The sequence below is a fragment of the Lepidochelys olivacea genome (genome assembly GCF_965140295.1).
Source record: "Lepidochelys olivacea isolate rLepOli2 genome assembly, chromosome: 3".
Classification (NCBI taxonomy): Eukaryota; Metazoa; Chordata; order Testudines; family Cheloniidae; genus Lepidochelys; species Lepidochelys olivacea.
This window is the reverse complement of record NC_140413.1, coordinates 20,068,457-20,094,041: the sequence shown is the minus strand read 5'-3', so window position 1 is coordinate 20,094,041 and position 25,585 is coordinate 20,068,457.

Here is a 25,585-nt window from a genome sequence, read left to right as displayed (position 1 = left end):
TCTGCCACAAATTATACTTTTAGTGCTTAGAAATTGTGTATAGGTCAGTCAAGATTGTGATGGACCACACAGGAGCTATGTTATGAAACACCATTGCTTGATTTAATTGGGGATAGGTCCTGCTTTGAGCAGGGGGTTGGACTAGATGACCTCCTGAGGTCCCTTCTGGTCCCATGACATTCTATGATTCTATGCTTCACCACTTAGAAGCATAGTCTGTTGCTAGCTATCCAAAATGATCTTGTTCTGAAATAACCTTGTGCACAGGTTTCTTGTTATAAGGTTGTGATCATACCTTATGGGGCTGTAGTTCATACATGAGCTCAAACTACTGCAAACACAATTTCTCTCTCCAGAGTATTTGGGAAATTACTATAGGGTTTTAAGCATAATCACAGATAGTTACAAATCAAACCTGAATAGACAAAGGAATTCAGATCCAGATCCTCTAATCTAACACTTATCTTCTCTGGAGGGCCTTCCATCACGCTCCAGGGTCCTACCTGGCATCTGGAAAATTTCCCCAGGGCAGCAAACCTCAAACACTTGAAAGTCCCTCATAGGCTAACATTAGTGCTGTCATAAATATAAAGGGAAGGGTAAACCCCTTTAAAATCCCTCCTGGCCAGAGGAAAACTCCTCTCACCTCTAAAGGGTTAAGAAGCTAAAGGTAACCTTGCTGGCACCTGACCAAAATGACCAATGAGGAGACAAGATACTTTCAAAAGCTGGGAGGAGGGAGAGAAACAAAGATCTCTGTCTGTCTATATGCTGTTTCTGTTGGGGATAGACCAGGAATGGAGTCTTAGAACTTTTAGTAAGTAATCTAGCTAGGTATGTGTTAGATTATGATTTCTTTAAATGGCTGAGAAAAGAATTGTGCTGAATAGAATAACTATTTCTGTCTGTGTATCTTTTTTGTAACTTAAGGTTTTGCTTAGAGGAATTCTCTATGTTTTGAATCTAATTACCCTGTAAGGTATCTACCATCCTGATTTTATAGAGGGGATTCCTTTACTTCTATTTACTCCTATTTCTATTAAAAGTCTTCTTGTAAGAAAACTGAATGCTTTTTCATTGTTCTCAGATCCAAGGGTTTGGGTCTGTGGTCACCTATGCAAATTGGTGAGGCTTTTTATCCAACATTTCCCAGGAAAGGGGGGGTGCAAGTGTTGGGAGGATTGTTCATTGTTCTTAAGATCCAAGGGTCTGGGTCTGTAATCACCTAGGCAAAATTGGTGAGGCTTTTTACCAAACCTTGTCCAGGAAGTGGGGTGCAAGGTTTTGGGAAGTATTTGGGGGGAAAGACGTTTCCAAACAGCTCTTCCCCAGTAACCAGTTTGGTGGTGGTAGCGGCCAATCCAAGGACAAAGGGTGGAATATTTTGTACCTTGGGGAAGTTTTGACCTAAGCTGGTAAAGATAAGCTTAGGAAGTTTTCATGCAGGTCCCCACATCTGTACCCTAGCGTTCAGAGTGGGGGAGGAACCTTGACAAGTGCTAATCAGTTTTTTAATGAATTCATATAATACTTTTCACTTCTCTAGTGCCTTTTTTTGCCTTGTTTTCTTTCTACGATGGCCCCTGGGAGCTGTTTTTTGTGCTTCCTTCTCCTGGCCCACCTGGGGCTGCTGTCCTCCCTCCGCCGCAGTCCCCAGTGCTGGGGTTAGGCCACTGGGCCGGTATCGGGACCCAACCAGGGGACAGTCAGGGGTACCACGGGACGAGCTGCACTCTTTCTTACTGGATACCCGTAGTTCCAGGAACAGGGTGCAGCTCGCTCTCCAGCACTGGGGGGACTTTCATCTTGCCTTCTGGACCGTGAGGGCCATTTTGGGGGAGGGCAAAGGGACTGGGAGGCAGGATGCCGTAAGCATGGGCGTGTACTTGGCTGCATTCACCCCTGTCCCTGATGCCTGTCGCTTCTGTGGCATGAGAGAGACCCTTGCGCACGTTTACCTGGAGTGCACTAGATTATAGCCCCTATTCCGGCTTCTCCTAGATCTTTTATGTTTTGACTATACTTCTCTCCCCACCTTCTCATTTATGCATACCCTATCCGTGGCCCTCCTCGTCAGCCTCCTCCTGGTGATGGCCAAAGTGGTCATCTACAACACCAGGAGAAGATGTTGGCTGATGGGGTTCTTTGTGACTGTGAGGCCTATTTCTGGTCCTCCCTCCGTTCACGCATCCAGGCAGAGTTTTTCATAGATATTAAGGTCAGAAGGAACCATTATGATCATCTAGTCCGACCTCCTGTACAATGCAGGCCACAGAATCTCACCCACCCACTCCTGCGATAAACCTCTCACCTATGTCTGAGCTATTGAAGTCCTCAAATCGTGGTTTAAAGACTTCAAGGAGCAGAGAATCCTCCAGCAAGTGACCTGTGCTCCATGCTACAGAGGAAGGCAAAAAAAAACCAGAGCCTCTTCCAAACTGCCCTGGAGGAAAATTCCTTCCTCTGGGCGGCATCCGCTGGCTCTCTTGACACCTTCGAGGAGCAGTGGGTGCTGTGCGGGGTTCTCCGCTCAGTGTCCCCTTCAGGTTCTCTCTTTTTGACCCTTTGACCTTCACACCTGCCCTCGGTTTCTTTTTTGTTGTCCCCCATAATCAGTTGAGTTCCCAGGCTCAGTGGATCCTCCCCAAAGGCTGCGGAGGGTCCTTTAGGATAAATAGGATCACTCTCCTGCTGCTCCCTGGCCCTGCTGTCTCCCCTCTCCCCCAGTGGCTACCAGGTTGGCCTACTTGCCTTTTTTCTCTCTCTTGTGCAGGTGTGAAGCTGCTGTGAGCAGGGTGCGAGCTAGGCACTGCAGCTGCTGGGCTTGCTCCAGGCCCCCTCTTCTGCTCTCCTGCTGGCCCCCTGCTTGCTGCTGTTTCTGCTTGGGGGAGGCCCTACTGGCCTGCACTTTGAAGGGGGGGTGAGGGGCCCCTCTTCTTTCCATCTTCCTTGGGGCCTCTCCTGACCTTGTGCTCTGCAACTGCTGCTACTGCCCCTACTTTGGTTTCTGTGGTGGTAGCTGCTGCTGTTGGTGAGAGAAGGGGGAGGGGCATGGAGCCCTTTCCCCCCCCCCCAAATCCATCTTTCTCCCTTTAGCTGCCACCACTGTTGTTTCCCCCTCCCCAAACACTGCTGGAGGCCATTTTCCACCCTGTGGCCCAGCTGCTCGCCTCCTCCTCTAATCACCTTGGGTTTCTCAGCAATGAGAGAGTCTTTCTTTCCGAGCGCTCACCTTTCTATCCCACCCTTGGCTTTGTCCTCCCTCCCCTAGCTGCATTTGGCTGGTGGGCTCCCCTTCCCCCCTGCTTTGCCCTCCCCCACCACCCTTCCAGCAGTTTGTCCCCTTTCCCCTTGCTGCCTGCCCCACCCGCTCCCTTTTGGCCACTCTGTTTGCTCCCTTTTGCCTCGCCCTAGTTCCCTAGGGGCTTCTTTCTTTGCGGTTCCTTTGTTGGTTTGTTTGCCCCACCCTATGAATAAACTAGCAGATCCCAGGGCACTAGTTTGTTGCGAGCCCCACCCCCACTGGGTGTATGGGTGGTGTTCACCTCTGTTTCCTCCGTTCCTCCCTAATGCTGCCCTTCTGCTTTTCCTCTCCACCTTGGGGAAGCTGCTGTCCATCCTTAGCCCCCACCCATTGGGCTATAAGGACCCCACCCTTCAGTCATGTAATATCCTTTCACCAGAGGGTGCAGGGGAGGCTCTTGAGGGATCCTCCCTGGTGCCTCATCAGGAGGCCCAGTGCCGGGTATACTACTCCTCAGGGGAGGGCTGGTGCTTCCTCTGCCAGGCACCAGAGAACATCTGGAGGGACTTCCCCTTGGCCCAGCATGGAGGGGCACCTGGGACCCCCAAGACCCGGGAGGGTGCTGGTGCAGTTATCGCTGGTGACCTTAGCCACTTGGGGTTGCCTCGTTTTCCTTTTACAATGGCCCCCGGGAGATGGTTTTTGTGTTTCCTTCTCCTGGCCCATCTGGTGCTGCTGTCTTCCCTCTGCCACTGTCCCCAGTGCCGGGGTTTGAGACAGGCTGTGCAGTGCTGGTGGAAAAGGACTAATATGATTCTTGGATGCATAAAAAGGGGAATACTGACTAGCGAGATTATATTTTCCTCATGGGCAGCGCATGAACCGCCGGCTGGGGAAGCCTAGCCCCCAGCTCTGCCCCTTCTACCTGAGGCCCCACCCTTCCCCTCGCCAGAGCCCAAGCACCCCCCACCCCCGCCACCGCAGCTGCCTGCCCCCGCCTCAGGCTAGCAGCCCCAGTCCTGGAGCTCAGGGAGGGAGGACAGACAACACCACTTCAGTCCCCTCCAGACCCAGAGCACTGGGAGAGCGAGCGGTGCCGCCCCAGGTCCTGGAGCCGAGCCCCAGAGCGGAAGCAGGGGACCTGGGGGTGGAGCATTCACCAGGCCATGACTGGCTGTTTGGGGAAGCACAGCCTCCCCCAGCCTATGTTACCCGCCGCCCATGATTTTCCTCTCTATTTGGCACTGGTGCGATCACTGATGGAATACTGGATCTGTTGTGGTGTCCACAATTCAAGAAGGATGTTGATAAATTGGAGAAGGTTCAGAGAAGAGCCAGAAGAATGAGTAAAGGATTAGAAAACCTGCCTTATAGTGATACGCTCAAGAAGGTCAATGTAGTTAGCTTAACAAAGAAGTTTAATGGTTACTTGATCACAGTCTATCAGTACCAACATGAAGGACAAATATTTGATAATGGGCTCTTCAGACTAGCAGGCAAAGATATAACAGGATCCAATAGCTGGAAGGTGAAGCTAGATAAATTCGGAGGTGAAAATTCTTTTTTTTACCGTGAAGGTATTTAGGCATTGGAGCAACTTGGTTTGTAGTGGATCCTCCATCACTGACCATTTCTAAATCAAGTTTGGATGTTTTTATAAAAATTATGCTGCAGTTCAAACAGGATTTAATTCAGGGAAATTCTGTGGTTTGTGTTATGCAGGATAATAGATAGTTAATAACAGTAGTCTCTTCTGACCTTTGAATCTGTGAATAAGCTAGCAGAGTAAAAACATTGTTAGTATGACCTATTTGACCAGAGTAGATAAATAGAACCTCGTTTAGAAACAGTTCAGCGGTCACTGCATGTAGAGGTCATAGTGAATTTCTTACCTCATCTGTTGAGACCTTGTGACCAAGTCCTCCTTGTCTTATACCTAATTTAATGCCAGTTACACCTGTTGCATTTCCACAGTTTTAAACATAATGTATAACACCATATCTTGCTATCGTTTCCCTGTATTGTAGATTAAATTCTGTTGACACTGATGTAGTGTATGTGTAAATCATCCATATCACTTGTACTTGAAATCATCGTGAAACTTCAATAAAATATTAATTATGTAAAAAAACACAACTAAGGGGAGAAGAGAGAGAATTGTAGGATCCCTTCTAAATATTTACTTTTTCATTTTGGATTGAATTTACTGCTTATTTCTCTTGCTCATAATGTTTAGCGATGGCTTCAAGACACTTTTCCCTTCTTCCTCTATCTTTCTTTGGCAAGGAAACAGAGGTGAGTACCAATTAATATAATGCACTCTGTCTTGTATTAATTTGATAGGAAACAATGGGGTAAGGGGAAGATCAGCAGGCTTCAGCCCGCAGCATCAGGAACAAAAGAGGTTGCTTGTACTGAATGCAGGGAGACTAATGGGCAAATGTATTCCTGCATGTACCAATCTGTGCTCCCTAGAATGTTACTTATCATTCTGTCTAACTTCAATAATACTCTTAGCATGATATGTCTAAGATTAATGAGGCATATATCCTCAGTTAAGAAGCAAGAACAAAAAAAAATACATTTGCCAACAATATTGTTGCAGTTGAATTAATAATTCCAGCTTTTGCAAATGTCAATCTCAATGAGGGACACTGACCTGCATGGCAGGAGGTTTGAAGCCAAGCTACCAGGGGGAGATCTGGGAGGGATTATACCTCAGAAAGGTGCAGCATGCTCCCTCTACTTGCATACCTAGGCAGATCTGCTGGGCAATGGGCCCTCCCACCTCTCTCCACCCATTTGTGGTGGCTTGTGCTCATGGTGCTGAAAAGAGTAAACAGTCTCTGCATGCAGGACACAGCAGGGACTGCAGCTGTGTTTGGCCCTGGGGAGGGCTCCTGGTGTCTTCCCTCCTGGTGAACCTGTCACGTATGGGTGGCGCATAACATAGGCTGGGGAAAGCTGTGCCTCCCCAAACAGCCCTGCGTGGCTCTGCGCACGTTCTGCCCCAAGGCCCCTCCTGCTTGCTGTTAGTTGACCCAGCCCAGTCAGGCTGCCTCTTTTTTCCAGGAAGCCTGCTGTGTGGGGCTGGAGCTAGGGCGGCCAGCCTGTGCCTGGGACCACCCAGTGCTGGGAGGTCCCTGGCCCTGGGGCTGCATCACCCAGTGCTCCAGGGCTAGGGGAGGGCTGTGCGTCACCCACCCACCCAGCACTCCGGGGTTGGAGGCGCTCAGGCAGCCCAGGGCTGGGGTGGGGGCCTCTGTGCTTCAGTGGGGGAAGAGGGGCAGGGCCTGAGGCAGAAGGGACGGGGCAGGCCGGGCCAGGAGATAGCCTCTCTGCACCCGTGGTTTACCCACCACCCTTGCTGTCACGGAGTAAGAAAGTCTAGTCCTTCATACTGGTCAGAACCTAAATATTATCATTGTTGTTGCTCTGGCCCAGTACTTTTGAAGAAGCTTGTGAACGGGAGCTCTGTGGTTATTGACAAACAAATGTACTGAAAATTACTCCTCATACATTTTCTTTCCATACAAATCATCACCACAGTTCAACAAAAATCTTTCAGCACACTTCCTCTTACACAGTAGCATTCAGAAGAATTCTGCAGCCTTAACAAGTTTCACCTCTACCATTGGTCATCCTGATAAAAGCCTGAAGACATCTGGTTACTTCTCAGATGAAGTGTGTACCTCTAACAGATCTCAGAACTGTTCCTTAGGAGGACTGTCCTCTGTGGAACTACATCTCCACTGAGCCCTGCCAAGGAACAAGACACAGTAAAGACATACCCATATCAAGAACAATAGATACCATATATCTGGGATACCTTACATTACCTCCTTATATTACATGAGGCCTTCCAATCCCACAGACCCATCACTTTCCATCTGGATAATGCCAGCTGTCCAGTGACAGAGAATAAGATACCAATGGCCAAGCTAGGTTGGAAATGTAAAGATGAGGTAAAGAGTAAGTCGTACACAGACAATGCATGGACAGAGCATGCTGCACAAGGATTGGTTCCTGAAAAGTAACCAGGCTAATCCCCAAATGAGTAATGCAATACATAGTAAATGCAATGAAATGTGTAAATGTATATAAAAGAAGAGTGTTTCTGTGTAAATTTGGACATTTAGGCCAAGAAGTGTTGCTGGCATAAGTGTGGTTGTCCCAGTTCTTTTACATTGAATAGCCAATCTCTTTTAAATGATGTTATTGTCAACAGAACAAAGGTAACATGTTGTGCTGGAAGTTTTGAGGTGAAAAAATGCACAAAATTGTAACAAGAAGCCTTTTATTGGGAAGACCCAGGAACAGGGTGACATAAATCAGCATGACATAAAATCGACATAAACCACAAAAAAATGCAAAAGTTAGGTAAATTGAAACTTGTGCCTGTGTAACACATGGGTTACATAAAAAATGTGTAATATTCTAAAAGCGGACTGGAGAAAAGTTAATACAGAAATTGAAATGTATAAAAATTCTAATGAACATGGCTCAAACTGGAGAAACACTGGACCAAAAATTGAAGGAAAGGGACTGATGGACCAGACCAAGGGATCAGAGAAGGCAAGGACCATCATGAAGTACAGGAGAATTCCCAGTGCCCAGGTATATGGTAACTTGGGCCCATTCACCTATTCCGTCTTGTCTGTTGTTATTGTCTGGCATAAACATATGTTCAAATATTATAAGTGACAATAATTCTGTCTAAAATTATACAGATAATGGCAAAAAGAGGGTGTTTCTAGACTGTTTTCAGTGGTGGCAGATGACAGAATGAGGAGTAATGGTCTCAAGTTGCAGTGGGGGAGGTTTAGGTTGGATATTAGGAAAAAACTTTTTCACTTGGAGGATGGTGAAGCACTGGAATGGGTTACCTAGGGATGTGGTAGAATCTCCTTCCTTACAGGTTTTTAAGATCAGGCTTGACAAAGCCTGGCTGGGATGATTTAGTTGGGGATTGGTCCTGCTTTGAGCTGGGGGTTGGACTAGATGACTTCCTGAGGTCCCTTCCAACCCTGTTATTCTATGATTCTATGAAAAATTGATTAAGCCTGAATTGTGTGGACTTGTAACTCAGGTTCCCAGTTTAACCTCCAACAATTTTTATAATTCTGCACACGCACGTGGACACGCACACACCTCCCTAATTGTCTCTCAGAGATGATTTTTCAGTCTTCATAGAGTGAACACAGTATGCAGAGTGTCACCTGGACTCTTTGGAGCTTGAGAAATGACAGCATCTCAATCCTTTCAAACATTTCAATACATTTGCTAGTAAACAAACAGGGTGGGGTTTCCACAGCTATCAGCATTCCAGGCCTTGTGGTATTAGCTGACCCATTTTCTAATTGCTGGTGAAACTGAAATGTGTAGCCTATATGCAAAGTGGTACAGGGTTTGGGATCAGCACCTCACATATCCATTACCTGTGTCTCTATACAGATCTCATTCTAGAGGGCGCCCCAATAAGCCATATTAAATCAGGCAAGAAGTTGCAAACATTTATCTCACTAAGTGCTGCCCTATTTTCTCTCTTTAACTGAAACAGAATCCCAGTTAAAAGCAGTTAGCTTACAGCCAAATGTGAGTTACACAGTCTCTGTAGCCTCTAGGGGAGACAAATACTTCCCTCCAGCTCTCTCTCTAGGTCCATAAAACACACTGTGATGGACCACACTGTAATGGAGGGCTTCCCTAGTACATAAAGCTGGAATAGTACATACCTGTATTCAAAGCGGTTACAGGTATTGAGATCCAGTCCTTATAGCAAACACAATGCTTGGTCCTGCATTAATCAGCTGCTGATTACATAGGGATGTTTTTAACTCTTCTGTTTATAACCTTCCCCCACTCTTGCTCACTGATTGGCTCAGCTCTCAGAGGATGACGAGGCTGTGACCTGCCAGATGGATTGGTCACAATGAAAAACTTCCTACATGGTCTCAGAACAACTATTGAGCATGTTTGGTAACTACTGCACCTCATTCTGGAAGTTTTTGGATTTTTTAAAGTTACCCTGCCCTACTCTCTGTCCATGTGCAAAGACACCAAGCGTCCAACTAAGATCCACGTCTCCTCTACACTGTTTCTCTTCTCCCCCGGAGAAATAAAATCAAATGCTACCAAATAAAGCATGTGAGTTACAAGTGCAGTTTTGCCTACTTAATTCAGATACTCCTGATGCTACAGTTTCATCTAACAAACGGAGAAGTTACCCCCAACAGGAAAATGAAAAACTCCAAATAAGAGGATCAGGATAAAGTAGTAGGGGCTGACCAATGGAATAAGTTTTGGTTATTGAAATTGTCACATTGGTGCTTCTGTCATATTGATTATTCTCTTCCCCTATAATGTTTATATATATGTTAATGTTGTACTATGATTCACAATAACTTGCCTTTTCAAATGATTAAGTGATCTAGTGTCAAAAGGCTTCTCTGATTTACACCTTTCCAGGACTTAGCTGAGTCAATCACTGCCACTTTGGAAAACTCCATCTGTGCTTGAAGTGGTGACGTCATTCGTCTCTTAACACAGACTAAAAGTGTCTTTCTTCATAGGAAGGCAATAGGCTCATAAATCAAAGTTTAATATATCCATTAAGTATTATTTTACCTGAGACAATCATCATTACAGTAATTCATTTTGTCAATTTCCTTTGTGAACAAATTCTTTGGGACCCACAATGTTAATTGAGCTATTATTATTTGTTGGGTTGTTTTAATATATTTGTTTAGGTTGACTGTTCTCACTACTAACTGAGTTTGGAAATACTCCACTTTCCTGTTTCTTGTTTTGGAGGCAACATTTCTGACATGATGTGTTTATTGTATGTTGCGGACATTTAAGAAAATTCTATAGCACATTTCTGTTTAAAAAAATGTAATTGATCATCGTTTTTAGTGTATGAACCCTATAGCCAGTCCTAACCCTGAAAGAATCATTTCTGGATCTTGGTGACCTCAGTGATCAGACCGCCTCTCACTTTGAAAGATGATCTCTCTAATTTAAAGAAGTGTATTTTTCTTTTATTATAGAAAGATTGTTTTAATTTAATGCACATTATCATCTCCATTTTGCAGGTGGGGGAACTGCGACACAGAGATTAAATGACGTGGCCAGGGTCACACAGGGAGTCTGTGGCAGAGCCAAAACTTGAATTAATATCTTCTGAGCCCTAGTCAGGGGCACCACAAGGTAGGGAAGGAGAGGGGCAAAGCCTCCCCCAACCCTGATCCTGACACATTCAGTAAACTTTTGTCCCCTGCTAGTGCTGCTGCTGCAGCCTCAGAGGCAAGTGCCGTGTCTCCTTCCGGTGCCCAGAGAAAATTGCAGCAGCAGAGAAGCTCGGGCTGCTAGCACTGGCTGCCAGTGGGAGGTGTCCCTGTCTCTCCGGAGGTCCCACATGCTGCCCATGGGGAAGGGGGCATGCAAAGGACTCAGAGCCGGCTCTGGGAGTATCGTGGAGGAGAGGAGATGCCAAGGAGTTGCCTCTGGGGGTGTTGGTTCCAGCAAGGGGGTAGTGGTAGTCTGGGGAATAGCATTGTTACTGCCAGGACTTCTTTACTGTGCAGTCTGCCCAGGCCCCAGCCCAAACTCGGCCACCATCTCCCAGTAACACCTAAGGCAGTGCAGGGTGGGGCAGAGGTGGCTCAGTTCCAGGCATCGGACCAGAGGGAAGGCTACACCCAGAAGAGTAGGAGGATGGCTCTAATAATGTTAGCCTTACTTGGGTGTTCTGGAGACTAGCCGAGGCATGTCACTGTGTACTCAGAAAAGGACCAACCCCGTCCAACAATTCAACTTCGTAGCTCATGATCAAATCTGGTAAGGCCTGTCACCTGCCTCCATTGGCCAAGCTGACTCCAGCACCCAAGCCCTCCCCTTTCTTGGGGTATCTACTCCAATTCCCTCCCTCCACCACTGATAGTATTTGGTAAAATTTCAGGAAACATTTTGTAAATATTTTAGACTTCACCCTTCCCTGCCCGCTTGAGATCCTAAGTAGCGCCCCGGACCCAGTTCAGTACCTTAACTACCGCAGTCTATCCCTGCTTTAGGGTTAACAAAGGGTACATCTATACTGCAATAAAAAACCTGTGGCACCAAATGTCAGAGACCAGGTCAATTGACTCAGGCTCACAGGGCTCAGGGCTAAAAATTGCAGGGCTAAAAATTGCAGTGCAGATATTCAAGTTCTGGCTGGAGCCAGGGCTCTCAGACCCACCCCCTTTGCAGGGTTTCAGAGCCCAGACTCAAGCCTGTGCCTGAACATCCCACTACAATTTGTAGCCCTGCATCCTGAGACCCGCAAGCTCGAATCAGCTGTTGGGCCAGCCGCAGCCATGCTGCAGGTCTTTTATTGCAGTGTAGATGTACCCAAAGCCTCCTCTGACTGTTAGGACCAGATCCTAAGGTTTCTTAAACCATCTCTGCTACCAATGTGTAGATTCTTTCATAAAGCAGTGGGAAGTTAGCTATTTTTTTTAAAAGGGAGAAGACTGAAACACGATCTTTCATGCTTATTATTTTGTGTTATTAACATCAGTTCTGACACTATCAATAATGTACCTTTGCAATTTACTCCAGTCATACTCTGGTGTGTCCCTTAGGAAACTCATCCTTCCAAAAAATAAAAAGAACAAAGACACTTGCAAAACTTGAATATTGAGAGCATATTTCAAGGAAGAAATGAGCTATAAGCAATGTCTTTGATTTCCCTGTGGAATTTTCGGATGGTTGCATTTGATGGGGCCAAATCAAGTGAAAATGTTTCTGCTTTAAAAACAAATATTTACAGAAAACATTTATACTGTGTCCAAGTTATAAAGAGCCACTCTCAATGTAGGTTGCCATGTCTTACACACTCCCCTGCTAGCCCCTACATAGTGCAATACTCTACCGAATGTGAACAAAGGGTGCACTTCAAGGTGAAAGTACCATTGATGAAGACTGGAAGATTAGAACAGCCTATAAGAAAGAGATGCTGTATTTATGAAACAATTATTTTTCTGGGAAGATTGAAGACAGACTATTAGCAGCAATATAGCAAACTACTTCTGGAGAGAGGATCTTTAGCAGAGACAATATTTCACTCCATTTTTTTTCCCTAGTTGCTTTTCTGAAAAAGTAGGATTTTGTCTGAGGCATCAGTTTCATATGTACAAACAATTCAGAGTCAAAAGGGCACCTCATTTGATTTCCAGTTTCCAGTAATAACTTTCTGGCAGGAGTCGAGGGAAATGAAAAGCAATATTGGTCAGCAGAAAATAGAGCAACAGTGTCTGGTAACACCATAAGACAGCTCATTAAGGGAGGACAAAGCAGAACAGATGTTGTTGCAACTACATGACTACAAGGTTGCCCTTTGGGTAGCCCTAGAGTATGTACCCCAGAACAAGTGACTGGATATTACACCTTTAGACTGTTCATATTACACCTTTAGACTGTTCATCTGAAAAAAAGACAATCTGTTCGGTCTTGGGTATTGATTTTGAAGTAGTGGCCTGGAGACAAGAAGAACTGATTTAACATATTGACTAGAAGTAATCAAAAGGAGATACAGTTCATACTTATGTTCAGAAATTGTCAGCTTTGAATCCTAAGCACATCTGGTCCTACTCTGATTACAGAAAACACAGATATCAAAGAGGAGCTTCTAAATGTACTTCCAAATCTAGGATCAAGATCCTCTTCTTGATCAAGAACAGATAAAAGCTAACTATCTACCATCTAGCCAAATTAAACCTGCATGTAAAGCATCCGACCAATGTTGCAGGACAGGGTACTGGACTGTATAGACCATTGGTCTGACCCAGTATGCCCATTCTTGTGCTCTTAATTTAATATGCTGCTGATGGGGAAAAAAGCCTCAGAAGGCCTTTCTTAACTTTTCTGTGCTACTGCCAACTGGAAAAAGATCTAGAATTCAGTTGTAGTTCTAACAAAAAACAAAAACAAAAACAAAAAAAAAGTATTTGTGTTCCTGACAATTACTTACTTTATTTTGTGTAAATTAGGCAAAATCTCTGACACCCACCTTCTCTAATCATATGACTAAATACAAAATGGCTGACTAGTAGCTGTCTCATGATTATCCCACCATCCAGATGACGAGGAGAAAAAAAAGAAGTGTTTCAAAATTCTAGATACACTAAATTTCACATTTGTTTCATCTCAGAAATAATTGAGATTAAAATCTATAGAAAACAAAACCAAGTGTAAACTTCTGATTTAAATACCTTTACCTTTCCTTCTGTCCTTCTCTTCACTGAACTGTCTGTTCAGCTTTTATGCTGTGCTGAATCAGTTTCACCATCGGCATTACATTCAATTAATGAATGACCATATAAGACCTTAAGATAAGATCTATTTGATGGTAACAACTTTTGGTCATTACCACCAGTCTGGGCTGGTGACTTAAGAATCAGAGACTCTAATAACTCATTATCAATCCTCTGAGCTAACTACAGCCTTCATTATATATTTTCTTTTTGTGGACTTTATTGATTTCTCCCAACTGTACTGTCTACTCCCTGATATGTTTCAGAGTAGCAGCCATGTTAGTCTGTATTTGCAAAAAGAAAAGGAGTACTTGTGGCACCTTAGAGACTAACACATTTATCTGAGCATAAGCTTTCATGAGCTACAGCTCACTTCATCAGATGCATTCAGTGGAAAATACAGTGGGGAGATTTATATACACAGAGAACATGAAACAATGGGTGTTACCATACACACTGTAACGAGAGTGATCACTTACTCCCTGATAGACAGTGGGAGTTAATGTAACTATATTAAAATTGATCTTGCATGTTCAAAGCATACAGTAGTGATAGTATCCAGGTGCTAATGGATTGAGTATACAATGCCAGCTGTGTGGATCACAGTCCATGTCACTCTCATGTTCTTAGTGACATTTAGTGGACACGATGAAGCACACAACAGTATTTAATACATTGCCATGTTATTTGTCTCTTATGTTAATGTGCATGCACTTAGTCACAAGAAAATCAATAAGGGCTAGCGTGAGGCATCTAAAAAATATATGTTTTCAGCACTTCTGAGCTGGGAAGTGCTCTGATTAATAAGAGAGGAGCAGTCGAGTATACTAAAAGGAAAAGCAATTTCTTTGCCCTCCATCACCTTAAAAATGAAAGACTTATATTCCCATAAAATACTGTAATTGGTGCCTTTCCAGATCTTGGGTTTCTCAATATTTACAGTAAAAGAGAGAAAGTGAATGTCTATCTCAAAAATGTCTTCGAAACCCAGGAAGGCTGGTCTGGGAGAGCAGCGAGAGAGAATCATGCTTCAATGATCCCTGCTGTGTCCTTCCATTCAATACTAAATAAGTGTCAGACAATTAGAAATGGAACAGTGGATGTGTAAATGGAACTGCCTCCTCAATAAATTACTAATGCCTTGGTAATCTGGGTGTTTTGTAACACACTATTACAATATCTACCGTCCTACTTTCTTTTCTGAATTTATTGGTGAATATGCGAATAGAGGGGAGAAAGATCAATGTGGCAATGAAATCATGAAACAATCTACCACATGATTCTTTCCAGCCTGATTTCTTGCTTCTGTCCTACCAAAAAGCAACAAGTGTATTTTCAAGATGAAAAACTCCCTTCTTTTTGGCAAAAGAAAAATATTTTATCTGTGTGTGTATGATCTCCACCAGACAATGTTTAATATGCTTTAATCCAGAATAAGTTCATACTTATACCTTAAGAGTGAAATTCATTTGTCTTTTGAGGGATGCAAGCATTTTATAGGCCTGTTACTGGCCCCAATGAAGAGGGAGCCAGTAACAGGCCTATATCAGTCTATGGAAAAAGCTAGGAAACCCAAATAAAATCCAAATAAAATACACTTGAAAGTTGTGTTAAGTTCTTATTCTATGAATATGACATACTTTGGGCAGACATAGGGTTATCAAGTATGAAGCACATACATAAATAATAAATCCAGTATGCAATGGTGCATAACACTGTAAATGCGAGTGATCTGAGCCTACACTGAAAATAGCGAGGTCAGAACAGGCTGCAAAAAAGAAGAGCAGATTCCCCCAAAACCGGTGGTCAACACAGTAGTTAGATTCACAAACCAGTCTCAAACTGTGCTCCTGATCCCCCGTACTGGTTATCAAGAAGCTGAAAAAAAGAAATCTCACAGCCTCTTTTATTGCATTCCAGTCTCTGGCTTCCAATGAGCAAATAAGTTCAGTAAAGTGAGAAGTTACTTAAAACTCTATTCACTATACAAAATATGCTTCTGATCTCCAAAGGGCCAGCCATGTTACCTGATCAATACTAGTTTGGATCTTACCCAGAACACCATGCTGCCAGGCAATCCTTTAGTATCTAAAACCAAAGGTTTATTGTAATAGAAAAGAAAAGGATGAGAAGAGCATTGTTAAATGGTCAAAGCAATCAGGTACATACATATGACTTCAGAGTCCATATATCAGGTTCTTAGCAGCTTTTGCTGGTTTATACAGTCCCTCTGGAACACATCCAGTTTGCAGATGATACTAAACTGTTCAAGATAGTTAAGACCAAAGCAGACTGTGAACAACTTCAAAAAGATCTCACAAAACTAAGTGATTGGGCAACAAAATGGCAAATTAAATTTAATGTGGATAAATGTAAAGTAATGCACTTTGGAAAAAATAACCCCAATGATACATACAATATGATGGGGACTAATTTAGCTACAACTAATCAGGAGAAAGATCTTGGAGTCATCGTGGACAGTTCTTGGAAGACGTCCACATGGTGTGCAGCCACAGTCAAAAAAGCAAACAGGATGTTAGGAATCATTAAAAAAAGGACAGAGAATAAGACGGAGAATATCTTATTGCTCATAAATCCATTGTACACCCACATCTTGAATACTGCATACAGATTTGGTCCCCTTATCTCAAAAAAGATATACTGGCTTTAGAAAAGGTTCAGAAAAGGGCAAATAAGATGATTAGGGGTTTGCAATGGGTCCCATATCAAGAGAGATTAAAGAGGCTAGGACTTTTTAGCTTGGAAAAGAGGAGACAAAGGGGGGATATGATGGAGGTATATAAAATTATGAGTGGTGTGGAGAAAGTGAATAAGGAAAAGTTATTTACTTGTCCCCATAATATGAGAACTAGAGGCCACCAAATGAAATTAATGGGCAGCAGGTTTAAAACAAATAAAAGGAAGTTCTTCTTCACTCAGCACACAGTGAACCTGTGGAACTCCTTGCCAGAGGAGGTTGTGAAGGCTAGGACTATAACAGGGTTTAAAAGAGAACTGGATAAAGTCCATTAATGGCTATTAGCCAGGATGGGTAAAGAATGGAGTCCCTAGCCTCTGTTTGTCAGAGGGTGGAGATGGATGGCAAGAGAGAGATCATTGATCATTACCTGTTAGGTTCACTCCCTCTGGGGCACCTGGCATTGGCCACCGTCAGTAAACAGGATACTGGGCTGGATGGACCTTTGGTCTGACCCAGTATGGCCATTCTTACGTTCTTATGTTCTTATCCAAAGCTTGGATGGGTCGATCAGTCCTTTGTTCAAAGGTTCAGTTTGTAGAGAAGTTACTCCAGAGGTGAGAAGCAGGACTGAAGACAAAATGGGAGGTAATGCAGCTGCCTTTTTATATTCTCCACTATGTGGCTTATACATCCTTTCTCCAAAACACAAGCTCACAGCACATGGGCATGGAAAAGTATTTGGAGTCCCCTGGCATGTTGGTACATGTCCTGCTGACTCACAGGAGTAGCCCCGGCTTCTTTCAATGGGTTCATTGTACAGCTGATTGCCCTTGACGAGCCATCAAGCAGGCCTGGTAGTGCTGATGCCAGTCTGTCCGGGGGTGTCACCCAGATATACATTTGAGATATCAAATATACCACACATATTTATAACTCATGACACAAAGATGATACATACATATAAACAAGCTTATCGTTTTTAGAAAATCATACTTTTTCCACTGATACCTTACATGGCATAGCTGGGATAAGATTCATTGCAATTTCATAATATTGGTATCGATAATATCATAAATGGCTCCCCTATTCCTTACAGCATCACAATGTGCATGCCATTTTATATAACGTGTTGTCTTACAATGTTGTGTGTTATGCAGAAAAGGAGAGTTTTTAAAGGAATTTTTTGAAACTCAGTGGAATTCTCTTTGCAGAGTATGAAAACCCATTCTGCACAGGAGGAATGTTTAGGCTGTAAGACTGAATTTAAAAAAGGACCATGCCCCAAAGAGCCTACAATCTAACTCAAGCAGATATAAAACACTTGACAGCACTTAAAGGTAGTTGAGATTTCCATGGGAAAACTTTGTGAAGTAATTGGGCACTAAAGATAGATTTCCAGGAGGAAAATGGCTGACAGTATCTAGCCTTTCCAACATGATTTGTAAAATTCTGGTGCTTTTCATACTTGTAGGCAAATTTTCAAAATATCCAAGATAGTGGTGCAATTCACTCTTGCAAAATCTGCATCTACATTTCTGCACCGGGAATTGAAGAGCAAATGCAAATCAGGGTACTTGCACCTGTCACTATCTACAAGGGCAGAAGTGAAAATGCAAACTGCATACTTACGCTCACTCTCAGACAACAAGCCTGGCAGCAGGAGTATTTGTTTGCTTACGGCCCTGCTGATGAACAGGATATTATCCAGGTTACTACCCTTTGAGGTACAGTGGAATAGAAGAAGTAGAGGGTGGCATTGAAACTCGGGCAGATAAGACATTTAGGAGCACCCCAGCTTACAGGGTGAGGACAGTCACTGTATCTTCTGGAGGGGGCAATATGCACTGCTTCTAACTTGCCCAATTTTAAATGGGCATAGGGCCGCAGCAGAAACTCACCCTTGGCCTTCTTTTTGAGGTTATTTAAATCCCAGGATGTGCTAGCAGACAGTGCTTCCTTTAATCAAGACTATCCAGAAATTGCCATTATGACTGTGTTCTTCTGCAAAAGACAAACTAGATATTATCAGAGGGGCAGCCATGTTAGTCTGGATCTGTAAAAGCGGCAAAGAGTCCTATGGCACTTTATATACTAACAGACATATTGAAGCATAAGCTTTCATGGGTGAATACCCACTTCGTCAGATGCATGTAAATTTTCAGAGGCAGGTATAAATATGCAAGCAAGAATCAAGCTAGGGATAATGAGGTTAGTTCAATCAGGGAGGATGAGGCCCTCTTCTAGCAGTTGAGGTGTGAACACCAAGGGAGGAGAAACTGCTTTTGTAGGTGGCTAGCCAGTCACAGTCTTTGTTCAATCCTGAACGGATGGTGTCAAATTTGTAAATGAACTGAAGCTCAGGATTAAACAAAGACTGTGAATGGCTAGCCACCTACAAAAGCAGTTTCTCCTCCCTTGGTGTTCACACCTCAACTGCTAGAAGAGGGCCTCATCCTCCCTGATTGAACTAACCTCGTTATCCCTAGCCTGATTCTTCCTTGCATATTTATACCTGCCTCTGGAAATTTCCACTACATGCATCTGACGAAGTGGGTATTCACCCATGAAAGCTTATGCTCCAATATGTCTGTTAGTCTATGAGGTGCCAAAGGACTCTTTGCCGCTTAAACATCCTCTCTCATTTAAAAGGCTATACAGATGCCAGCCATACTCTTTCCCCTGCTAAACTGGCAACAATTTTGCAGTGGTGTAAGAGCTCCTATGTCAGCTACACCTCACCAGATGATGGCTCTGGGGGTGATAGTCGCTGGAGCACTCCATGGGGCTTTATAGCCAGAATGTATTCTCTGTGGAAACGCAAATGGAATGCACCCCACTGGTGGTTCTGGCCCTGTGTCAACATTTCAAAACCAATATGTTTATGGAACATGCTTAAAATATTTTTTTGCATGAAATGGTGTCATTATGGGATTACTAGTTTGTACTATTTTAAGAACATACAAAGTGATTAAAAGGCTCTTTCAGTTTCTCTTTTTGTTGCTAGTGTTTTATCAGATTCTTTGAAGAGGTATGAACTTGGGCCCAATAGGTGTTGGGAAGGTTTATTAAAACCTGACAGGAATCTGTCTAATCCCAAGGCTTTACTGGCTCTGAAGAAATACCTTATTTGTTGTCATTAAATCATTAACTGATTGTAATGTAACTTTTCAGCATATGACAAGCTTTGGAAATAAAAAGCAAAAACCATCAACTGGAGACTAAGGTCTGTAAGTACTTCTATTTTATATTTAATCTATGCATGCCTTCAAAGAGTATCCTGGAGATTTCAACGACACCCTTACAATCAGTGACGGTGGTGTTACAGTTGGCATTAATTCTGTGTGCTAACTTCTATACATTTGCCTTGGAGATTTTATTTATTTGTTTTCAGTGAATACATGACAGATGACCATGTATTACAGAGATATTAAAACAATTAATTAGCCAATAAGGCAGGTGTTATGATCTTGTGGTAAGTGCTCTGAACGGTGACTTAGGAGGACATCAGAATTCAATTGTTAGCTCTTCCGCAGACTTGGGCAAATGATTTAGGCCCCACTACAGCAGTACTGAAGTTCACATTTAACTTGAGGCATGTGGCTAATATTATTGTTTATTATTTGTATTATTATAGTGCTTAAGAGCCCCAGTCGTAGACCGGGACACCATTGTACATCTAGGTGCTGTACAAACAGAACAAAAGGTCAATCCATGCCCCCCAAAAGTTTACAATTTAAGTATAACACAAGAGACAACATATGGAGGCAGACATATGGGGGAGTACAAGGAAACAATGAGCCAATATTGATTACCATGATAGGCATTGGTCTCACCACACTAGCAGGCAGCCTGCTGTCAAGTTTTTTATAGGCCTCATGGCAAAGGAGAATTTTAAGGAGGGTTTGGAAGGAGGAAAATTAGCTAGTTTTGTAGATATTTATGGGCATTTGTCTGGGAATATTAGGCTCTGGCCAGATGACACTGAGGAAAACATTTACATCAGCTGCCCTTTAAAATTCCTTCCATCCTTCAGGAAAGAAGTGATTATTTTTACAGGAACTCTGCATTGGACAATGGGCATTCCTTGTAGCAAGAAGGGAGAAACATTATGTATTGTGAAGAAGTACTTGTGGCACCTTAGAGACTAACCAATTTATCTGAGCATAAGCTTTCGTGAGCTACAGCTCACTTCAGCATCCGATTTTCAGCATTTTCTTTTTGCGAATACAGACTAACACGGCTGCTACTCTGAAACCTGTCATTATGTATTGTCGTAGTGATGTACCTACCATAATCTTGGTCATCACTGGAAGTCAAGTCTGGGACAACCAAACCAAAGACCATGAGACTCTTCAACTTGAGTGAAAGAACTAAGTCCCCCAGCTGGTAGCTGTTTCCAACTCATATCCTCTTTAGATCAGGCACAGAGGTTGATGTGTAACACCCACTGATCAGTTGGTTGTTATAAAATAGCCTGTCTTTGTCATCATTTCTTTACATATCTTAGTTTTCAAGCCTTTTAAAACAATTGTCAACATAGAATGCCTTTTCAGGATTTCAAATGTGTTTGTTCATCTATCACTGTTAGCAGTGAGCAAACATGTTATCAATTAGCTTCGCTAATGTGAAACCATTATTGGTTCCTAGGAGGAGGAAAGAGTTTATCAGCTGGAACATATAGTCTCTGTGTGCTTGTAAAGTATTATACTGTTGTGTAACAGCCGATACTTGATACTTATTTGTTTGGCACACTTAGGGTGACCAGATGTCCCGATTTTATGGGGACAGTCCTGATTTTGGGGTCTTTACTTATATAGGTATTACCCTATTACCCCCCAGCCACTTTCCTGATTTTTCACACTTGCTGTCTGGTCATGCTAGGCACACTGGGCATAGAGCTATAAAGGTTTAAGGCTCTGTCTGCACTGCAGCTGGACACAAGCCTCCCAGCCTGAGCAAACAGACTTGCTAGCCAGGCTTACGCAAGCATAATAAAAATTAGGCTTGAGCTCAGGTGACTAGGCCGGAGTCTCCACTGGTACCTCAGCATGAACACTGCTATTTTTAGCATGAGCCCCTGCTAGCTCAAATCTGGCTACCCTGGCTGGGAGGCTCACTCCCAGATGCAGTGTAGACATATCCTTATAAGGCTATAAGGAAGATTTTCAGTTCCACAAAGGGCAGTTAAGCTTCCATCGCCCACTGAAATTTGGAGGGAGTTGGGCACCTAATTCCTATTTGTGCCTTTGAAGTCTCCTTCTATGTAAAAAACAGCAGCACAGGTCAATACTCAACAAAAGATTTGCATAGCACTAGTGTTACCATATTTCAGGTTCCCCAAAAAAGGACCCGGAGGAGGGGAGGGATATTGGGAGTGGGAAGTTGGAGGGGGGATACATTTGGGGAAGCTGGAGGAGGTACCTGTGGGAGGGTACTTGCTGGAGATGAGGGGCAGTGCTGCATGCTGTCACAATGGCAGGGTGGCTGGTGCATGCCCAGGATGCAGCAACAACCATCAGCCAGCACCTCTGTGAGGGACTCCTTCCCCAGGGCTGAGAGCTGGGACCTGGGTGGGCAGGATCCAGCATCTGTTGCTGCAGGGGAATGGACCAATCAGCTGCAGATGCAGAGGAGGGACCAATCTGGAAGCGGACCAAGCGGGGCTCTCTCTCAGCTGCAATGTCTGCTCTGTGAAACTCCCAGACATTTCCTGTTATTTGAACCATCCACCCGGACAGAGGACAGTGCCTCAAAAAAAAAAAAAAAAAAGACAATGTCCAGGAAAACCTGGACGTATGGTAACCCTACATAGCACAGACCCATAAAATAATATGAAAAATGAAATCACCATTTATTCATGGATTTTTAAGGCCACTGGGGACCATTATGGTCATCTGGTCTGACCTCCTGCTTATCGCAGGCCATAGAACCTTGCCCAGTAATCTCTGCATCAAGCTCACACCTTCTTTGTGAGCTATCGCATATCTTTGAGAGAGACATCCAGTTTTAATGAAAAAGAAAAGGAGTACTTGTGGCACCTTAGAGACTAACCAATTTATTTGAGCATAAGCTTTCGTGAGCTACAGCTCACTTCATCGGATGCATTTGACTAGCCTTTGACTAGTACACTGGCGGGAGGAAGGGGACACCCCAACATCAGCCCCCACCTCCCTCTCCAGCTCTGCACATCACAGCAGACTCCCCTCCCGCCTGCAGCAGAAGCCTAGTGCCGGGGATAGCAGGATTCCGCGTTAACGTTTGGATTCCATGATTCCCTCGAAGTTCTCCCACAGGCTCTTCTCCGCATAGACCAAGGAGATCCACCCCCTCCCCGGTGGTCCAGGAGTGTGTTTGCTGTCAGGAGCTAGCCTGCTCAGCTGGGAAGTAGCTATGGGAGTTCTCCATGCTGAACAGTTTCAAAACTTCCTGGTGCTTTGAAAGGGGAGGGGCACATGCCTGTGCAGATGGATGCAGAGCAGAGGAGTTCAAAACAGTGAGCAGAGCAGTCACCATGGATATTGTGGGATACCGCCTGGAGGCCAGTTAGGGTGACGTAAAGAACACAGTGTCTACACTGATGCTTTGTTGATCTAACTTTGCTGCAAAAAGTTCTACACCTATCATCAAAGTGGTTTTACTTTGTTAGCAAAGCAGGAGAGTTTTGCCGGTGGGAGGAGCATTGTAGTGTGTACACCTTCACTGTTTTGTCAACAAATGCTGATTTTTGCCAACAAAACTGTGTAGTGTAGACAAAGCCCTCACTCCTCCAGCCCTTGTAAGAGTCCAAACAGCAAAGAGATGAAAAATGTTCATGTCAGCTATCTTTATTTACCTCTTCCAGAATTCCAGCTGATAGGACATGCTTTTTCCTCACATAGCACCTTCATGGGCTTAAGAGAGCCATTAAACCAGCCTTTGTGTTGCAAAGTTCCACAATGGCCCACTTAGTCTTGATAGTTCTTATAGATGGATGGGGGAATCTACTTTTCCTGTCTAGGTTCAAAATTCAAAGCAGGCCTTTTTACAATTATAAAGCAAAACTTACATATTACCTTTTGGCACAGAATACAGACATTACAAGTAAGATTAATGAATACAAGCATTTCATAGAGTCTAAACACTAAACACATTCTTACAAGTTCAACAACTATCTTGAACGATATTAACATAGGTGAGGTGGTCTGGTTTCCAACAATGACTTTGTCAGTACTCAACTTGATATCTATATACTTGACAAGAGCTGGGTCCTGGTTTGCCAGCATCACACACATATCTATATTTAATATAAATAAAAATTAAAAATAAAAACAAATAATAATAGTTGGTATACTCTTAACTAACATTTTAATCAAAAATATTAAGGTAGCAAATCTAACAATCTGTTCTTCATAACTAAACTTTCACAAACTCTTTCTACTGTATATGTAATGCACACTCAGAATGAAAATGTAGTTTGTAACATCTGTGTCACAATGTATGGGCTCAGAATAATATTTACACTTACTGCTACTCGTTAGCACACAGAGCTCTACCCTCTGATCTTCTAGGTATTTATATGTCCCTCATTATCATAGTAGCTGAGCACTTACTATCTTTAATCTATCTATGTTCACAACATCCCTGTGAGGTAGGGAAGGGCTATTATTCCCATTTTACAGATGGGGAACTAAGACACAAAGAGACTTAGGCCTTGTCTATACGACAGAGTTTGGTTGGCAAAAGGTAGCTTTTGGCAGCAAAACACTGGAGGTGAACACATTGGTCCCTAAAAAGAATAGCACTAAGATTTTGTGTTGCAAAATTTTCTGGGGAAATCACAGCAGGGAGGAAGGAACCCCAGGAAGCTGCACAGACCGCTCTCAGATTTCCGTGCTGAGCCGTAATACCACCACTAGAGAAGGCAGGAGAAGGGATGCCGGCCGCTGCTACGATCCAGCAGCCACATCCCATATCCAGAAACTATACAGGACGAACTGCCTAAAAGCCATAAGGGAGATCCTCAATGGGACCTCACCCGACTGCACCATCCAACCGCTACTCCTACTTCAAGGATGTGTTCAATCGCGAGGCCCAGAGCAACGTACGACATCCAGAAGGCCTTCTCCTGCTTCCCTGGATCAACATCACTGGGGACTTGGAGCGAGATTTTTCCCCGCAGGAGGTACTGGTGAGGCTGACGAGGACCAAAAAAGGACCCTGGAAAAGATGGTATCCTGCTAAAGAAACAAGAAATGTCTGCTTAGTACTCACCACAGTCTTCAACAAATGCAAGCCGTTCCGCCATGCTCCCCACTCCTGGAAAAAATCCATGACCCTGCTCATCCTCAAAAAAGGCAAATGAGACGACCCTGGCAACTGGAAGCCTATCTCCCTCTGCTCCACCATCTACAAGCTGTATGCCAGCTGCCTTGCAGCAAGGATCACAGACTGGTCAGTGTGCAGGGACGCTGTCAGCTCAGCACGGAAGGGCTTCATGTCCTGCGAGGGATGCTATGAGCACAACTTCCTTCTTCAGATGGTCATCCAGGTGGCCAGAAGATCCAGGAGGCATTGTGCCATAGCATGGGCTTGACCTGGCCAACGTCTTTGGATCCATACCCCACATCTTCGCCACCCTGGCAGAGTTTGGGATGCCGGAAACTTTCATCCAGATCCTTCGGGACCTCTACAAGGACTGCACCACCACCATCCATGCCATGGACAGAGGGATGGATGCCATCCCCATCTGCTGCATCATGAAACAGGACTGTCCCCTCAGCCCCATCTTCAACCTGGCCATGGAACCGCTCATCCGAGCCATCTCCGGCAGCCCAGCCGGCTTTGACCTACATGGCAAGAAAATCAATATCCTGGCCTATGCGGATGATCTGGTCCCGGTCACCAACTGCTCAGAAAGTCTCCAGCAGATGCTCGATGTCACCAGCCGAGCTGCCAAATGGATAGGCCTCAGCTTCAATGCCAAAAAGTGTGCCTCCTTCCATGTTGATGCTGGTGCCAGGGCTCTGGTCTGGGCATCACAGTTGCTGATCCAGGGCAAGCCCATGGTCCCTCTCGCAGAGGGAGAGGTATACCAGCATCTGGGCACACCCACAGGAGTCTGCGTCTGACAGACCCCTGAAAACACCATCAAGGAGATCCTGCAGGATGTGGCCCAAATCAATTCCTCCCTCCTTGCCCCTGGCAAAAAAATCAATGCACTCAATACCTTCCTGGTTCCCCCACATCTCCTTTGTCCTCAGGGGATCAGCCATAGCCACGGTGCTCCTGAACAAGGCTGACAGCACCATCAGGCAGCTGGTGAGGAAATGGCTCTACCTTCCCCCAAGGGCTAGCACTGACATCATC